Below are 18,131 nucleotides of genomic sequence, written 5' to 3'. Positions count from 1 at the left end.
AACATCATTGGGACCTGATCCAATCAGGTCCCGATGATGTCCCCTATCAGAGCTATCGCTCTGCACCAGAACCGCGGCGCTGGGGGTCCTGAGCGCTGCGTTACCACCCACCGTTATTAAACGTCAGCGCTGCACAGAGCCCAGGCAGCGCCGACGTTTATGTACAGTGGGCAGTCGGGAACCGGTTAAGTTCACCTGAAAAGGTTACAGTGCATTTTAGGATCATCCTGAAATTTCACTCGAAAGTCAAATATCCCTAACTTTTTGTGAGTAGTGTATATATTGTATATTTATTTTTATATATATATATATATATATATTTAAATAATTTAATGCATTTCATTATTTTTCAGTATTTTTTATCTTTTCACATTTTTATTTTCTTCTCCTCTATATTTATTATTCTTGCGTTCCACCTTTTGCACTATTCACTACACCTTGGCATTTGCACCTTCACTTTGTTATGCACTCAGTTTTACTTGCACTAATTGTTTTATTTCTAATTTGTCCTCCTCCCCTTACAGTCCTTCTATTCCTTTGATAGTTTGATAGACCGCAATTATTGCATTTGCGTATTTGTTTTCTCTGCCGGTGGAATGTGTTTCTCTCCATTTCCACACTTCCGGTTGCATCTTCATTTTATATGTGTTCCACACTGGAGTGCATTTGCTACCTATGGAACCAGGGCCATCATCAGGGCATTACTGCTCTTACTGCTGTAGGGCGCCGGGGCGCCGCCTTCGGCATGGCACACCTCGGTGCTAAGTGCCTTGCTGGAGCTGCGCAACCACAACTTCTCCTGACTTCTGGTCAGGTGACAGTGCATACGTGCCGTTGTGGTGCCCCTGAAGGTTCAGTCGCCACAGAGGTACTGCACCTCACCCAGAGGTGTGGTGTCTCCTTCTCTCAGGTAAGGAGGGAGTGCTGCCCGGAACCCCATCACCTGCATCCAACACTACACTACTCCAGGCCGGCTGGAAGGACAAGATGCATGTGCACAGCTGCTGAGCCCTGTCCCTGGCTGGAGTGGGGGGAACCCAAAGGGGGAACCAGTAGTGGGTGTGGGTGGAGGAAGCAATTTAGAGGAGCACCATAGAAGGAGGTATATAAAGGGAAGCCATTTTAGGGTGGCAGGTCAGTCAATGAGAGGAGAGAGTGAGGACAGTCTGGGAGCAGAGTCTCATTAGGAGCTCTGCTCCACAAGTAGGGCCCAGTCCTAGAGGCCCAGGAGGGGAGCAGAGGAGTAGGCTCCTTTCTAGTGAAGGGATCCCAGGGGGCATGGCGAGTGCAGGACGGCACCCGTACGCCCCAAATCTGTCAGAAGACAGAGGGATTGTAGGCCGCAAGAAGGGGACCGGCCCCTGGATCAGTCGTGTAACTCCAGGTCTCGGCTGGAAAAACCAGAGGCTTCTGGCTTTCATAATCCAGTTGCTGAAGCCTTATTCTAATCTCCATGAGGGTCAAGCAGGTCCGGGAACTCCAGTAACACAGGAGGGACTTCAGAGCACCCGAGCGGGATTGAGAGTGGGGAAGCGCAGGGCAGGAGGGAGAAGACCCAGTGTGAAGACGGTCTAGCAAGGAACACAAGAAAGCGGGGTTCCGTCAGGTGCTCCTAATCAGCCTGAGGAAGAGCTGAACCCCTGCCTGGTGAATGCAGCGCGACGTGGGAGGCTGGCACCCGTACAGTGCACCAGTGGAACTTTCATAAGAACTGTGAGTAAAGACTCGGATGACTGCACCGTACTGCCTCTGTTGATTATTTCAGCTGCGCCAGCTCTCCCCCTGCACTACAACCCCCAGCACAACCCACACTATCTACACTGCCCTGGAGCTAGCTCTTCCTGTGGAGAGCCACACCATCCCTGCTGCAGTAACATCAGCTTCAGAGGACTGCTCCGCAGCGGCGGCTCCATTTGGCTGCATTCCACAGGTGGCGTCACAAACACTTCCCAAAACTACAAACCTCATGTAAATAGCAAATCCCCTTTTTGTTGACTGCCCTGGGCCACGGACCGGGCCAGCCACCGTGATATCCCCCACCAGCATCCATAGGCCCGGCTGCCGAGTACCCCACGGCTCTGGGGGCGCATCACCGTCACCTGACAGAAGTCAGGAGAACCCGGCAGCGTACCTCTCCTGGTGCAGGGACCCTAGGAGCGCTCACAGCCTTCAACACAGAACGGCTGTGCAACAGCTCCAAGGAGTCCCTCCTCCCCTGTGACGCGCTGGTGAAGGCGCGCATGCGATGAGAGCGGGACCCGTAACAGGATGCCAGCACAGCTGCAGGGATCGTATGAGAGTTAAGTATGACAACTTTATTTTTTAAATAGAATTAATTACATTTCTTGGGGATGAGCACATGGAGGGTGTGAAGAGCACATGGGTAATTTGGAGTAGAGGGTGGGAAGAGCACATGTGGAATATGAAGTGGAGGGTGGGAAGAGCGAGTGGGGAATTTGGAGTGGAGGGTGGGAAGAGCGCATGGGGAATTTGGAGTGGAGGATGGGAAGAGCGCATGGGGAATTGGGAATGAAGGGTGGGAAGAGCGCATGGGGTATTGGGAGTGGAGGGTGGGAAGAGCTCATGGGGAATTGGGAGTGGAGGGTGGGGAGATAAAATGGTGAATTTGGAGTGGAGGGTGGAAGAGCGCATGGGAAATATGGAGTGGAGGGTGGGAAGAGCGCATGGGGAATTTGGAGTGGAGGGTGGGAAGAGTGTAAGGGTAATTGGGAGTGGAGGGTGTGGAAAGCTAATGGTGAATTTGGAGTGGAGGGTGTGAAGAGCGCATGGGGAATTGGGAGTGGAGGGTGGGAAGGGCGCATGGGGAATTTGGAGTGGAGGGTAGGAAGAGCGTATGGGAAATTTGGAGTGGAGCGTGGGGAGAGCACATGGAGAATTGGGAGTGGAGGATTGGGAGAGCATGTGGAGAATTGGGAGTGGAGGGTGGGGAGAGCACGTGGAGAATTTGAAGTGGAGGGTGGGAAGAGCAAATGGTGAATTGGGGGTGGGGAGAGCACATGAATTGGGAGTGGGGGAGAAAATGATGATGAATACAGGGTGGGGGTGGGGAAAGCACGGACATGACATAATGAATTGGGGCAGAGAGTGTATGTAAATATAATGAATCGGGGGAGCAGGAGGTATAGAGAAGGGGGCGTTGAGGATGCAGGAGTGTGACTGGTAATAAATTGGGGGAAAGAGTACAGGTTCTAATTAATTTATATATGTGGCGCCCAGCTGTGCTTGGAGCCACAGATCCTAGAGGGGTGCATTAACAGATTCCTCCACAAGAGGCCCTCACAGCATACACGCACCTCCACCTTCCACCTCAGACCACCAGAGGGAGCCTGTTAGGGATATAAATAGGGAAGGTGGAGCTAGGCAGTGAGCAGTTCCTCTGGAGAGTTCAGCAAGTACAGACCTGAATACAGAGTCGAGCTCAGTCTAGTCTGGAGTCTACAGAGAGTCAAGTCTGAGAGAGGTCAGCCTGCAGTGGAGCCCAGTCCAGACGCAGTTGTAGCTCAGTTAGAGCTCAAGGTGTGCCGGCGCCATAAGATCGGTGAAGCGCGGCAAGCTGCCGTTAGTGTGTATAGCCTAGTGAGGGCCCGAGCGTGGCCGAAGGCGAGTGGAAAGTGAGTAGCATTGGGGGCAGAGGAGCTGTACAAGCTCACCCCAGAAAGCATATACCGGACACCGGGTCCGAGCTTACCGGGATCTCTATGACCCAGTAGGACATAACCGGAATCCCTGGAAGACTTCAAGTCCCATTATCACCTAAGAGCTGATAAGTAACAGAGCCAGGAGTCATGGAGGCCCCGCAAGCTGGGAGCGCGTGCTCCAAGAGAAGGCCCTACCACAAAGTCAGCCGATGCAGTACAGAAACCAGGTTAGGCCTAGCTCAAGGCAGGTCAGAAACTTACCACACGAAGGCAAGAAACAGGAGGCCCTACACCCGCTCACTGGGGAGGATCCTGATATGCACCCTTCACCCTACAGTGCTCCTGGACGTGCCTGAATTTCCATCAGTAAAAGGTACTGAAGTGACTATCGTGTCTGTCCCTGTTCTTGCTCTGACCCGGCTGGATCCCACCTGTCCTGCAGCCTTAAATCCCCGCTGCCCTGAGGCCTAGCTCCACCGGTGGGGAGCTATACCACGCAAGTTGCCTTAATACCGGCCTCAGTGGGCTGCCGCAGCGCTGGTGATCCTCACCAGACACCACAGTTGGCGTCACGAACTTAGTAACATAATCATCCACCCTTATTAAAAGAGAGGCCCAGGGTACGGCCCCGGGAGCCAACCACCACGACATCCCCCAGGGTCAGGCCGCAACAAGGCCTGGGCGCCGAGTTCTCCACATCCCCCCCCTGGGCTCTACATTCTCTTTCCTGGTGTCACAAACAGGATTCCGTGACCGCTGCAACGACGGAGTGTTATGCCCGTTGCCACCGGGTACTGTGCACCTTTAATTAAAAACTGTGTATGTTAAACTGTGGTGAAGATTGCCGCCATTGTTGGGCCGCCGAGCGAGAAGAAGGGTGTAACCGCGGGAAACTGAGGGGCGTACCTGCAAAAGCGTGCGAAGCCCCGGACACGCCCCATGCCTCAACGTCAAACCAGGAAGCGCCAGGTCCTGGAAGGAGCGTCGCTGAACGCTCTGACGTAGGACGCAAGCGACTCAAGGTCCTGAAGACGACCGTCACCTGCGGAGCTGCGGCCTACCGGAAGAAAAGAAAAGAAGGTAGGCCACGGTTCACTAGGGGGGCATCAGAATGTCCGAGGAACAGCACAACGCCGGAATACCGGTTAACGGCCCTGATGTTCAACCCGCGCCCGACGCCGGGCAGGCCGAGGCGGCCGCTCCACCGGCAGCGCCTGTAACTCCTGTCATCCCCATAACTCTACCGTACATTCCTGTAGCAAAGAGGCTCACCCAGTACAACGGCAAACCAGACACCCTGTCTGGATTCAAACGGAAGATATGCGGTATCTTGGACATGTACTCTAGGACAGGCAAGCAGAGGGCCACTGTTGTATTAGGACAACTGACTGGTGCTGCGGAACGGTAAGTGGAAACATGGTCGGCCGCAGACCAGGAGTCAGTGTCCGCAATCTTTAAAAAGCTACAGACTGTTTTTGAGGATTATACTGAAGCGGACCTCCGGATGAGGTTCTACAACTGTTCCCAACAGCCGGAGGACAAAGTTCGGGACTATACCTGGCATCTACAAGGGGCCCTGCGGGCTCTGAAACAGGTTAGTCCGATCAGCATCGAAAATGAAAACAAAATGCTGAAGGAACAGTTTGTCCGGGGACTGAGGTCTCCAGAGGAGAGCAGGACAGTGCGTTGGTGGTCCTTAGATCATCCAGATGCCACCTTTGACAATCTTAAGGACATGGGTATAAAAGGACTGCAGCCCCTGGAAACAAATGCCATCCAATGTTACCAGGGTGGGGCTACCCCAGTGCCTGCTACACCCGCCTTTTCCCCAGTGGCTGCTGAAGCCAAGGTTCCAGCAACATCCCCTAGAGAGCTGGACAGTCTGCGCTCTGAAGTGAGCCAGTTGAGCAAAACCCTGACCACTGTGCTGAGTGCTCTGCAGCTGCGGATGGAGACCGAGGAAGGAGGGAAAATCCTGTTAGCCGATAGCCCTGAAGATGTCCCCTGGATGCGAAGGAGGAGGAGGACAACACCACCCTCTACGAGGATCAGTGACCAGCGCCGTCCACAGAAGGACCCTGCCTGCTACCACAAGACCGGACACACCGCCCAGAATTGTCCTTTAAACGAGAAAACCCTGGGGCCGAGGGCCGACACCCAGGAGTAACTCAGCCAGGCCCTTCAGACTGGTACAACACGTTTGTCGGAGGAAGACCTTTCCTGTCCATTGTGTTGGACGGCATCCCGACGCACGCTCTGCTGGACACAGGATCTCAGGTAACCATAATGCCTGACGTCCTCTACAAGAGGTTCTGGTCCATGGACGACCTAAGTCCGCCGGCTCCAAATCTTTCTGTTTATGCCTCAAATGGACTCCCCCTTAACCTAATCGGGGTTAAGAATGTGACAGTAAAGGTGGGGAGAGTGGAGCTGAAGGACCAGGGACTAATTGTAGTAGAGACTAATCCTGATGATACCAATCCATATATGGTACTAGGCACTAACATAGTTGGTAACTGTTTGGGAGAAGTTGTGTTCTTACTCCAACAGATAGCTGACACTGCCAGACCAGGACAGAGGAGGGCGCTGCAGAAGGCGGTCCGAGTCCTGATGTACCAACAGCAAGTAAGGTTAACAGATGGTGAAGTCGGTAATGTGCGGGTGACGGACCCCATACCCATTGTGATCCCCCCAATGAGTGAAATGCTTATCTGGTGTAGAGCCGCCATAGGTCTTTCTTAGAGGACAGAGCTACCAGGCGGTAGTAGAACCCCTTTGCTCCGAGCACAGACCCACGCTCTTAACCGCCAGAGGAGTGGTGGATGTACGCAATGGGAGGGTGCCCTTCCGTCTTCTCAACTGTGGGGAAGATGAGGTCATATTGCCACGTTATGCCACTGTTGCCAAATTACATGCTGTAAATAACAACTGCATTCACAAGGCAGAGTCCTTAACCTCACCAGACGAAGTGGCGGATGATGACCCTGCAACCCAGGTGGAGGATTGGTGTCAACAGCTCCATGTTGGGACAGACACCACTCCTGCCCATCAGAAAAAGGGTGTACACCGGGTGGTTCAAGAATACGCGCAGGTGTTCAGTAAACATCCACTTGACTTCGGGAGGATTAAGGGGGTTCAACATCATATCCCCACAGGTGACCATCCACCCATCAAAGAACATTACAGGCCTATACCACCAGCTCACTACCAGAAGGCAAAGGAGATGCTGCACGACATGAGAAAGGCGGGGGTGGTAAGGGATAGTTGTAGTCCCTGGGCAGCTCCCCTAGTGCTAGTTAGGAAAAAGGATGGGAGCATGAGAATGTGTGTAGATTACCAACAAGTAAATCGCATTACACATAAAGATGCATACACTTTACCACACATAGAGGAGTTCCTAGCTGCCTTAAAGTCTGCAAATTACTTTTCCACCCTTGACCTCACTAGTGGGTACTGGCAAGTAGCTGTGGCTGAGGAGGATCGGGAGAAGACTGCCTTCACTACCCCGATGGAACTCTGCGAGTTCAACAGTATGCCATTTGGACTCTGCAATGCCCCTTGAATGTTCCAGAGATTGATGGAGTGCTGCCTGGGACACACTCAACTTCGAGACTGTGTTACTATACCTGGATGACATGATAGTGTACTCCAAAATGTATGAGGACCACTTGAAGCACCTGGCAGAGGTATTTGAGTCACTGTCCCGGTACGGGATGAAGTTGAAGCCCTCAAAGTGCCACCTGCTCAAGAGAAAGGTATAGTACCTGGGGCACATTGTCAGTCCGGAAGGGGTAGCACCAGACCTGGAGAAAGTCACTGCCATCCAGAAGTGGCCAGAGCCGAAGAACCTCAAAGAGGTGCGTCAGTTCTTGGGACTAGTAGGATACTACTGGAGGTTTGTAAAAGACTACACCAAGAAAGCAGCTCCTCTGCAAGACCTCCTGGTAGGGCAGTCCCCCAAAGGCAGAAATCCCCCATTTCACTGGGGTAAGGAGAAAGCCGAGTCATTTCAGGAGATGAAGGAGATCCTGACAGGCGATGAAATCCTAGCCTACCCTGACTACAGCCAACCGTTCCTGCTGTATACTGATGCCAGCAACGAAGGACTGGGAGCTGTCTTAAGTCAGAAGCAGAATGGCCAGAGAAAGTGATTGCATATGCAAGCAGGAAGCTCCGCCCGACCGAGAGGAACCCAGAGAACTATAGTAACTTTAAGTTGGAGTTCCTGGCCTTGGTCTGGGCCATCGCTGAAAGCTTAAAGCACTATCTAGCCTCCAGTAAGTTCACTGCCTTCACTGATAACAATCCCTTGACCCATCTTGAAACAGCTAAGCTAGGAGCACTGGAACAACGATGGATGGCTCGGCTGTCAAATTATCAATTCACAATTAAATACCGGGTGGGCCGCAAGAACGCCAATGCCGATGCCCTGTCCAGGATGCCTCACCAGTCAGACACAGAAGAAGAAGTGAATGACCTGGAAGAGATCGAGCTACCTGCCTTTCACTGGAATGGGATGATCCACGAGCAACGAGCCTCCAGGAGGCAGCATGGAAAGACGTTAAACCCCCTGCCTCACCACAGCTGGAAAGAGACCCCGGACAGTGACCCGGTTGTCAGCCGCATTAAGGAGCTGCTAACCCAAGAAGGTTCCTCCCTGGAAAAAGAAGCGACTCTGAAAGCAAAGCAGCTGTGGAATGAGAGAAGCCGGCTGTTTATCTACCGTGAGAAGCTGTGCCAGAGGTACGTCAATCCAAAAACCCATGAGATGGTATGGCAGATAGTGGTCCCCAAGAATGACATCCAAATGGTGTTGGAGGCCTACCACGATCAGGCGGGGCACTTTGGCTGGAAAAAGCTAGAGACCCTGCTGAAGTGTCGATTCTACTGGGTAGGAATGCGCAGCTCCATTGAGCGGTGGTGCCGGGACTGTGGACCCTGTGGCCTCAGAAGAAAAGACTACAGCAGCCAGAAGTCACCCCTGCAACCCATCAAGATGACTCGACCTCTGGAGATCGTGGCCCTGGACCATGTCAAGCTGTCCCCCAGCAGGTCAGGGTACTCTTATGCTCTGACCATGGTGGATCACTACTCACGTTTCCTGGTGGTCGCCCCGTCAAAGACCTGACGGCAGAGACAGCAGCAAAGACGTTCCAAGCGTATTTCTGTAGACCTCATGGTTATCCTGAGCAGGTGCTGACGGACCAAGGCCTGGCCTTTGAGGCTGAGTTGTTCAAGGAGTTCTGCCATCTATACGGGTGTAAGAAGATAAGAACTACACAGTACCACCCACAAACCAATGGTCTCTGTGAGAAGATGAATAACATCATCATCGACCTGCTAAAGACCATACCACTTGAGGAGATAAATCAGTGGCCAGACCTACTACCTGACCTATTAGATCTGTACAATCATATACCAGTAAGTTCCACCAACTGTACTCCGGCATATCTCATGTGAGCAAGGCCAAGAAAGCTGCCCATGGACCTGGAGCTTGGTGTTGTAGAACCAGAAGCGGATGTGATCACTGAGGACTGGGACACGGCCAGACAGGAGCAGTACAGAAGAGTACAAGCCTGTGTTGAAGACAGTCTCACTCGGGTGAGGAATAAGCAGGAGGCCCACTACAACAAAAGTGCGCCCACAGAACCCTTCACACCTGGTGAAGTAGTACTAAAAAGGAAAAGAAGAAACCACAAACTTGATGACTAGTGGGAGAGGGAACCCTACACTGTTTTGAATTCAAGATTTGATAATAAGAAGACCTGCATAATTAGGAGAGACGGAGGAAGGACGACTGCAACAGTATCCAGGGATCACCTAAAGTTGTGTCCAGACCTGCTAAAGCCCCAAGGAGAAGTGCCTCTCATTATCCAGGAGGAGCCTAAAGAAGAAGTAATACACACTGACTTAGGAGATTTCCTGGCAGATTGGCCCCAAGTAGGAGGAGCAGTAATCATCCCTGTAATTACCTTCTACCCACAGCAAGAAGAACCTGTAAGTGCTGAAGAGGAGCGAGCTCAAGAAGAGTCCCCGGAAGAAGGATCCCCGGTTGGAGCAGAGCAAGAAGGCCCAGCCTATGGTATACTTGCCAGTCCTGTAGAGAGGTCAATGCAGCCTTGTAGCCCCTCCACGCCTAGTACTGACACATTGGGAGGTAGAGCACCTATTAGTGCCTCATGCATTCCAGTACCACGCAGGTCCACGCGTAGTACTAAAGGTCAACCCCCTGTCAGGTATAATCAGTAAGATAGCTAAACTCTGACAAGTGTAGATAGTTACCCCTGGGGTATTGAACTGTATTTCTGTGTGTTTTCGTGCATATGTATATTACTTTGTGTTTTGTCTTATTGATGAACAGTTTAAGTGATACGGACACTTTCCTTGTGACATACAGAACTTTGCGGCTGAGGACTATGTGCAGCCCAAAAACTATTTCTTGTAAATATTTGCACTCCCTGGAGTGCCCTTCTAGGTAACCTCAGAAGTAAAACCTGTCTTGAGTGGCTCTCCTGGAGGTCCAACTCAGGATCTTCATGCCCTGCAGCCACCCCAGGGCCTACGTTGAGGGTTTGGGACAGGTCCCTCAAGCTACCAAGTACTCTGCCTTGTGAGATGGACATCCTTTCGGGGAACCTCACCAAAGGAGACTTAAATTCTGAGGTTGCTTATGGTCTATACGTATAAATTTGTTATTTAGAATGTTATGCAACGTTTAAGAATGTGCCTCCCATAAAGGGAAGATTGTTATTGTTAATGTTTAGCATTTTCTAAAATGAGTCAAGTCTGAGAGAGGTCAGCCTGCAGTGGAGCCCAGTCCAGACGCAGTTGTAGCTCAGTTAGAGCTCAAGGTGTGTCGGCGCCATAAGATTGGTGAAGCGCGACAAGCTGCCGCTAGTGTGTATAGCCTAGTGAGGGCCCGAGCGTGGGTAGCACTGGGGGCAGAGGAGCTGTACAAGCTCACCCCAGAAAGAATATACCGGACACCGGGTCCGAGCTTACCGGGATCTCTATGACCCAGTAGGACATAACCGGAATCCCTGGAAGACTTCAAGTCCCAGGATCACCTAAGAGCTGATAAGTAACAGAAGCTGGGAGCGCGTGCTCCAAGAGAAGGCCCTACCACAAAGTCAGCCGGTGCAGTCCAGAAACCTGGTTAGGCCTAGCTCCAGGCAGGTCAGAAACTTACCACACGAAGGCAAGAAACAGGAGGCCCTACACCCGCTCACTGGGGAGGATCCTGATATGCACCCTTCACCCTACAGTGCTCCGGGACGTGCCTGAATTTCCATCAGTAAAAGGTACTGAAGTGACTATCATCTCTGTCCCTGTTCTTGCTCTGACCCGGCTGGGTCCCACCTGTCCTGCATCCTTAAATCCCCGCTGCCCTGAGGCCTAGCTCCACCTGTGGGGAGCTATACCACGCAAGCTGCCTTAATACCGGCCTCAGTGGGCTGCCGCAGTGCTGGTGATCCTCACCAGACACCACAGGTGGCGTCACTAACTTAGTGACATAATCATCCACCCTTTTTAAAAGAGAGGCCCAGGGTACAGCCCCGGGAGCCGACCACCGCGACATCCCCAAGGGTCAGGCCGCAGCAAGGCCCGGGCGCCGAGTTCTCCCCTTCCCCCCCCCCCTTGGGCTCTACATATATTTATTAGCTGGGGAAGTGGCTATTTACAGTTAGTGGGGGCACAGTGGTGGATTACAATTTATATCTGTAATGGTGGGTTGCATAATAACTAACAATATATTAATGGGTGTACATCTGTATTCAATTGTGTAATGTAAAAGTTGGGGAATATGCTCTAGATAACTGTTATTTTATGCAGAGACGAGTCCTGGCTGGAAGAAGTGATGGCGGTCTGTGCTGGATGAAGGAGAAAAGCGAAGATGAAGGACTTCACATAAAGATGTCACCAGTGAGTCAGTGTGTTACCTGTACACTGACACTATACACTATATGCTATGTACAGCGCTCCTGTGTATAATGTCACTGTATTACCTGTAGACTATGTACAGAGCTCCTGTGTATAATGTCACTGGTGGTCACTGTATTACCTGTACACTGACACTATATACAGAGCTCCTGTGTGTAATGTCACTGGTGATCACTGTATTACCTGTGCACTATACACTATATACAAAGCTCCTGTGTATAATGTCACTGGTGATCACTGTATTACCTGTACACTTACATTATACACTGTATACTATGTACAGAGCTCCCGTGTATAATGGTACTTATGGTAATATTAGTATTGTGTTTTTTTATTAATGATCAGTATTGTAGTATTCGGTCACTATGTGGTGGTAATATGTGGTCCAGTCATGGCGTGATGTTTTTTGTCCTTTGTATGTGATATTATTCGGTCACTATGTGGTGCTAAAATGTGGTCTGGTCAAGGTGTGGCGGTTTTTGTCCCTTGTATGTGGTATTGTTCGGTTCAGGACCCAACAAGAAGGGGGGCACTGCTAGACCTAATATTAACCAACAGGCCAGACTGCATATCAAATATACGAGTTGGGGGTCATTTGGGTAATAGTGATCACAAAATAATAAGTTTTCAAGTATCCTTTAATAAGATGTGTAGTAGAGGGGTTACAAGGACACTAAACTACTAAACTTCAAGAAGGCAAATTTCCAACGGTTGAGAGATGATCTTAGTGCAATAAACTGGGATGATATCCTGAGACATAAAACTACACAAAGCAAATGGGAGACATTTATTAGCATCCTGAATAGGACCTGTACATAATATATACCCTATGTGAATAAACATGCTAGATATAGGAGGAAACCACTATGGCTAAATAGAGCTGTAAGGGGTGCAATAAGTAACAAAAAGAAAGCATTTAGAGAACTAAAGCAAGTAGGTAGTGATGAGGCATTAAATAAATACAGAAAATTAAATAAATTCTGTAAAAAACAAATCAAGGCAGCATAGATTGAGACAGAGAGACTCATTGCCAGAGAAAGTAAAAATAATCCCAAAATATTCTTTAACTACATAAATAGTAAAAAACTAAAAAATGATAGTGTTGGCCCCCTTAAAAATAGTCTGGGTGAAATGGTGGATGAGGATGAGGAAAAAGCCAATATGCTAAATGATTTTTTTTCAACAGTATTTACACAAGAAAATCGCATGACAGAAAACATGATCAGTGATAACAAAAATTCTCCATTAAATGTCACTGGCTAAACCCAGCAGGATGTACGGTGGCGTCTAAAAATCACTAAAGTTGACAAATCCCTGGGCCCGGATGGGATACACCCACGAGTACTGCAGGAATTAAGTAACATCATAGATAGACCATTATTTTTAATCTTTAAAGATTCCATAATAACAGGATCTGTACCACAGGACTGGCATCTAGCAAATGTGGTGCCAATATTCAAAAAGGGGACAAAAACCGAACTTGGAAATTATAGGTCAGTAAGCTTAACCTCTACTGTGGGTAAAATCCTGGAGGGTTTCTTAAGAGATGCTATACTAGAGTATCTGAAGTGGAATAACCTCATGACCCAATATCAACATGGGTTTACGAGGGACCGTTCCTGTCAAACTAATCTGATTAGCTTTTATGAGGAGGTAAGTTCCGGACTGGACCAAGGAAATGCAGTGAATGTTGTGTATATGGACTTTTCAAAAGCTTTTGATACGGTTCCACACAAAAGGTTGATACATAAAATGAGAACAATGAGATAGGGAAAAATATATGTATGTGAGTTAAGAACTGGCTCAGTGATAGGAAACAAAGGGTGGTTATTAATGGAACACACTCAGATTGGGTCTCTGTTAACAGTGGGGTACCACAGGGGTCAGTATTGGGCCCGCTTCTTTTTAACATATTTATTAATGACCTTGTAGGGGGCATACAGAGTAGTATTTCAATATTTGCAGATGACACTAAACTCAGCAGGGTAATCAATACAGAGGAAGAAAATTTTATATTACAGGAGGATCTATGTAAACTAGAAGCTTGGGCTGATAAATGGCAAATGAGCTTTAATGGGGATAAATGTATGGTAATGCACTTGGGCAGAGGAAATAAAATGTATAATTATATGCTTAATTGTAAAACACTGGACAAAACTGTCACTGAAAAAGACCTGGGTGTATTGGTGGACGACAAGCTCACGTTTGGTGGCCAGTGTCAGGCAGCTGCTACAAAGGCAAATAAAATAAAATAATGGGATTAAAAGAGGCATAGATGCTCATGAGGAGAACATAATTTTACCTCTATACAACTCACTAGTGCGACCACACTTACTTATACTATGTACAATTCTGGTCTCCGGTGTATAAGAAAGACATAGCTGAACTAGAGCGGGTGCAGAGAAGAGCGACCAAGGTTATTAGAGGACTGGGGGGTCTGCAATACCAAGACAGGTTATTACATTTGGGGTTATTTACTTTGGAAAAACGAGGGCTTAGGGGTGATCTTATTGACTCGCCCCCTGGGCTGTGGGGCACGCGGATCCGGGCGATAGGGGAACGATGGGGGTAGTAGTAGTGGCGGCCCGGTCCCGCGGCTCAGGGTGGTCAGGCCAATGGTAGTCTGCTACGTGCTTCAGATAATGTCCGACTACGCCACCCGTGGATTGCGGTTATTAGGAACCGCCGCTGCATGCAGACCGCTGGGGCTGATGAGGGGTGCAGCTAGGGTAGTGTGACTCCCCACGGGAAGAGTGCGGCCCCAGGGCAGTGTAGTGGATGGTGGGAGTGATGGTGGTGAGAGTCCCAGTACCGGTAGTGCTGGAGGCGCGAAGGAGCACACAGACAACAAGTCACAGTCCAGGGTCTTTACTCACAGTTCATTTGTTCCGGGTCACTTCTGTACAGGTAGTGACCGCCCGAGCCGTGCTGCGTCCACCAGGTGTGGGGCTCGGTCAACTCCCAAGCAGTCAAGAGCATGGCACAGGACCCCCTTTAATCCTTTCTCTGGCCTGCCTCACCAGTGACCCACTTTTGTCCAGCTGCCGCGGACTTGTGCGGTTAAACGTGGGCCCCGTCCTCCGCTGTCCTATATGGTGCCTTCCTAGCAGGTTTCATGAGGTGTCGCACCAATAGATGATCACGACCTCCGGTCTTTGGCTGAGGGTTGTTTCTCCTCCACCAACTTGGGATCCGGTACCCTTAATCTGCCTGACCCTGCACCCTGGATTCTCGTGGGTTCTTAGGGTCCCTTCCACCTTCTTGTTCCTGAGCCCTTCTGTTTCTCTGTCTCTCCTTCTCTTTCTCTGTTCCTTTCTGTTCCGTTCTCTTGGAGCTGAGATGAGCCAAAATCTCAGCTCCCCTTCACCTCCTCCTCGGCCTCTCACTAGGCCCTCCTGGAGTAGAGCTCCTACAGAGCCTCTACTCCCTGTCTTCTCCTCTGGCTGAACTGACCGAACGAACTAAGATGGTGCCCACCTTTTATACCTCCCTCTGACCATGAACCCAGGTGACCAGCAACCAATGGGCTCCTTCCTACGCTCAGGAACCAACCCCTATCTGCCCCTACAGCACTGGGTGTTCCACCCCCCTCCCCACTCCAGGCAGGGACATAGTCGGTCGTGCCTGCACTTCTGTCTAGTGGGAGCACCGTTGAGCTGTCCCTTGGAAATGGGGTGTGTGTGCTGTATGCAGCTAACTGAGCCCTGGTCCATACTCCATCCTTACCTGGGAGTGGAATATCACACCTCTGGGCTGAGGTGCAATACCCCTGTAGCGGCCGAACCCTCGGGGCGCTACATTCCCCCCTGGTAAAGCACAGCACGTCCTCGGGCTGGAAAAGAGCAAAAACAGTTAATTACAGGACATGCAAACTTTTTAAAACTTTTCACATTAGAAAACAGGCAACATGGTTCAATTCACTTTATGGGAAACGCTTTTCTTTTCTTGTCACACTATTATAAAACGCTTACTAATACTTCTGGAACTCTTTTGACATATAAACACTATTAGAGGACATTCACATTACTATCTAGCAGCATATAAAAACTTTTCATATAAAACATTTGCAGGAAAACATTTTTACAACACATTCTTGGATCCTGGCGGCGGTGCAACTTGCGACCAGGTGTGTACTCTTCTTGTAAGTGCAGGAACTTTGGCAAACTTGTAAACACGAGGGACTTGCTGTCCCGAGGTAGACGTGGTAGTCTTTTTATAAAACCAGTAGGGGGCGCTTTAGGAAGCGCAACTATTTACAAGGTATTGACCGCTCTCAGTCCTCGGCCAGTTTTGGGAAGGGAATGGCTGCTCACAGTCCTCAGCCTGGTAGGGGATGGAGGGGGTTAACTTGCACACAGTCAACAGTTCCATAGCAGTAAACAGTTCTGATACCCTGACGGGTAACTATGTACACAGGTACTTTGCTACTTACTAGTAGCGGTGTCCTCCATATGCTCCTTCTTCCTCCTCATATGGTTCTTCAGACCCATCCGGGTCCTCTTGGCTCTCCTCATAGCCACGGTATTGTAGCTCCTCCTCAGTGAGCTGATGAACATGTAGGGCGTACGGTCCTTTCGCACCTACGTGGCGGGTAAAGGCGACCACATCACCAGGGTACAGGTCACGGCCACGATGTCCCTCAGGTAGATGACTCTCAACATCCCTGCGGGTCACAAAGACGTCGCCTGCGGTTTCTGGGCCCCTGATGAACCCCCAGCCGTTCTCCATGTGGAATTTGACTATGGTCCCGGTGATTCGGGGACCACGGGCTGCTTGGGGGTCTTGGCGGGCCTTGCGTTTTTGCTCAGCACTCTGGGCCTGGAGCCGTTCCTCTCTGACGCGCCTCTCTCGTCGCTCCCGCTCAAAGGTCGCCATTTGCTGATGACAGGCCTCCAGACGACGGACCACGTCTGCCCGGGTCTCTTGGGAGAACCCCATCAAGTTCTCGCTGGTGGGGTCCCACGCAAATTGGACGTCCTCCAGTGGGGGTAGGGTGACCTCGACGGGTTCAGGAGCCGGTATCAGAGGCTCGCGCGGGGGCTGGGCCTTCCATGGCTGATTGCCGGTTACTTCAGCCGGCCACTCCAGTGGCAGTCCATCCGGACCGGTGTGATGTGCCAATAGGTCCACGCCCAGCGATGGTATAGTGGGGGGACCTAATCTGGGAGCAGCGCCTGGGGGCACTCGGCCTTGCGACCAGGCCGGGGGTCTTGTGGCTGCGCTAGGTGGCAGTCCCATCCGGGACAGGGGCGCAGGCTTAGCGATGGCGCCCAAGTCATCCAGGCCTTGCGACCGGGCCGATGATGCTTCCTGCTTTACGGCGCCCGGGGTCAAGGGGCGTGGCGCTGGGCGGGGCGTGGCCGCGGCGCTCGCCGCTTGAGGCCTAGCTGGGAGCAGTGGCAGCGCAGCAACAGGTGCGGTGAGTGGGGCTTCTGGTGCTGCGACGGGAGGTTGGGGCAGGCTTGCGGGTGCTGGGCTTGGGATGGTGACGTCCCCTTCACTTGCCTCAGTCCTCGTGGCTCCCTCCGCGGCATCACCTCCGGTCCTCTCTCCTCCTGCGCCGTCCTCAGAGGCAGGTAAACCCCGGGGTGCGGCTGAGGCCTGTCGCTGGTGGGTCTCGGCCTGCCGGGCCAGTTCCTCCCTCCACTCGGTGAGTGCACCTCGCTGCGCCCGGACCATCCTCCGCTCCAGGTCCTCCAGTGCAGCTTGCGCACGCTCCGGGTCTCGGGGGAGCTGCGCTAGGACTTCTGCTAGGCTGCAGCAGGCTTCGGGCCAGGAGGCTGGTGCTGCTGAGGGCGTCCATCCCCGGGTGCGGTCGGTCTGGACTGATCCAGACCACCCCCTGCCCCGCAGTTTTCTTTCCTATCCGCCCCCATGGGGGGTGGTCTTGGGGGCATCTGCTGACAATCACCTTTAGGGGCAGCCCCCCCACGTTGACGGACATTTCCACAGCAGTGCTCATGGTTGTCGGGGGCGGGCTTCCTCTTTGGCGCCATTCTGGGACCCGGCCCACGATGGGAGGCGGCCTCCTGTGGTCTTTTGGCGCGCACATTATGGCGCTCGTTCTTCTGGGGCGGGCGCCATCTTTAGTACAGTGAAACAGTCTCTTTTCAGGCGCGCAGTACCCGTGGTTAGCGGGCACGAAATCCTGCCGACTACGCCAAAGCTGACTCGCCCCCTGGGCCGTGGGGCACGTGGATCCGGGCGATAGGGGAACGATGGGGGTAGTAGTAGTGGCGGCCCGGTCCCGCGGCTCAGGGTGGTCAGGCCAATGGTAGTCTGCTACGTGCTTCAGATAATGTCCGACTACGCCACCCGTGGATTGCGGTTATTAGGAACCGCCGCTGCATGCAGACCGCTGGGGCTGATGAGGGGTGCAGCTAGGGTAGTGTGACTCCCCACGGGAAGAGTGCGGCCCCAGGGCAGTGTAGTGGATGGTGGGAGTGATGGTGGTGAGAGTCCCAGTACCGGTAGTGCTGGAGGCGCGAAGGAGCACACAGACAACAAGTCACAGTCCAGGGTCTTTACTCA

The sequence above is a fragment of the Phyllobates terribilis genome, unplaced genomic scaffold (genome assembly GCF_046119375.1).
Source record: "Phyllobates terribilis strain yellow unplaced genomic scaffold, ASM4611937v1 Scaffold_2__4_contigs__length_985480577, whole genome shotgun sequence".
NCBI lineage: Eukaryota > Metazoa > Chordata > Amphibia > Anura > Dendrobatidae > Phyllobates > Phyllobates terribilis.
This window is presented reverse-complemented; position numbering follows the sequence as displayed.